Source organism: Urocitellus parryii, chromosome 8, assembly GCF_045843805.1.
Source record: "Urocitellus parryii isolate mUroPar1 chromosome 8, mUroPar1.hap1, whole genome shotgun sequence".
Taxonomy (NCBI): domain Eukaryota; kingdom Metazoa; phylum Chordata; class Mammalia; order Rodentia; family Sciuridae; genus Urocitellus; species Urocitellus parryii.
In genome coordinates, this window is record NC_135538.1 from 134,380,845 (window position 1) to 134,382,230 (window position 1,386).

The 1,386-nt window shown below is 44.7% G+C and overlaps 1 non-coding gene across 1 annotated transcript; it reads left to right on the top strand.

Annotated features, from left to right (window-relative positions):
* Positions 1–313: 313 nt before the first annotated feature.
* Positions 314–386, top strand: Trnaa-cgc (transfer RNA alanine (anticodon CGC)). Its single transcript has one exon. It is a non-coding gene; the product is annotated as a tRNA-Ala (tRNA).
* Positions 387–1,386: the final 1,000 nt, after the last annotated feature.

The following is a 1,386-nucleotide window of genomic DNA, read 5'->3' on the forward strand; positions in this document are numbered from 1 at the left end:
ATGGGAGGTTCCCAGGAGGAGAGGTCCCCAAAGGATCCACATGGCCCCTAATGGAGGAGGTAGCTGGAGGTCACCAAGAGATCACCAAGCTTTCTGTACCTTGTGACTCCTTTATCCCCACCTCTTTACTGGAAGATCAAAGGCGGAATGAAGAGTAGAGAAAGTGGATGATCAAGGCAGGGGAGTGGCCAAGAATCCATGGGCATCTCCTGTTTCCCACTGCAGGGTTCTGAGCCCACCATGGGCAAATTTGGAAAGCAGCAAAAACAGCAAAGCAAAAAATTAAATGTCAGTAAAGACTCAGTTTAGGGCTGGGGATGTAGCTCAGTTGGTAGAGTGCTTGCCTCGCATGCACAAGGCCCTGGGTTCAATCCCCAACACCGCCAAAAAAAAAAAAAAAAAAGACTCAATTTAGAGTCATCTGGACAAGGACAACAGAAAAGATAGTTTCAATGAACCTACAGTTCCAGGAGGAGGGGTATCCCATGGGGAGTACATAAGGAAGTACCAGGGTCAGAAGGCAGAGGAGAGGGGTGTGGTGGTCAGCCTGGATTGTCAACTTGGTTGGATTGAGAGATGCCTAGGAGTAATTGATTCTGGGTGTGTCTATGAGTGTGTTTCCAGAAATGACTGGCAAGTGGGACAGCAAATGAGTGGGGAGACCCTCCCTGAATATGGATGGCACTGTCCAATAGGTTGGGGCCCCAGATGGGGGAAAAGGCGGAAGGAAGCAGGAAACAATGGAGAATGCAACTTGATTTTTCTCAATCAGATGTGTCTATTGCTACTGCCATTGCCTGTGGACACTGGATTCTTTTAGTCTTCCCATGTGGACTCTCATCAGTGATTCTCCATGGAATTTCCAGGCCTTTAGCCTCACTACTGAGGCTGCATCAGTAGTGTCTCTTGTTCTGAGGCTCCAGCTTCTTCGACTGAGCAGTTACTAGTTCCTCTGTCTCTTTAGTGTGCAAATGGTCATTGTGGGACTATCCAGCTTCTGATCATGTAAACCAATCCTTTTGTATAGTCATATGTATCTATGACTGGATAGATGTATCTATCTATATACATACATACACATATTTGTATATATGTCAATTATAAATTATATATATATATATATATATTTTATTATATATACAAATTTTATTTTATATATCTCTCTCCAGTTGATTCTGTTTTTCTAGAGAATCCTAATAGAATGGGGAACTCTGAATAAGAGCATTTGCTGTGGTTTCAGTGGGAAGGAACAGAGGAATTGTGTAAACAGGTTGAAGAAGGGCCACTCTGAATTGTTTCAGCCTCTTCTGGGGCACAGGGGCTGTACCTAGGTCTCTGGTACCTGGCTCTGGGGTGACCAGGGCAAGTGGATAAGTGACTTGGGTG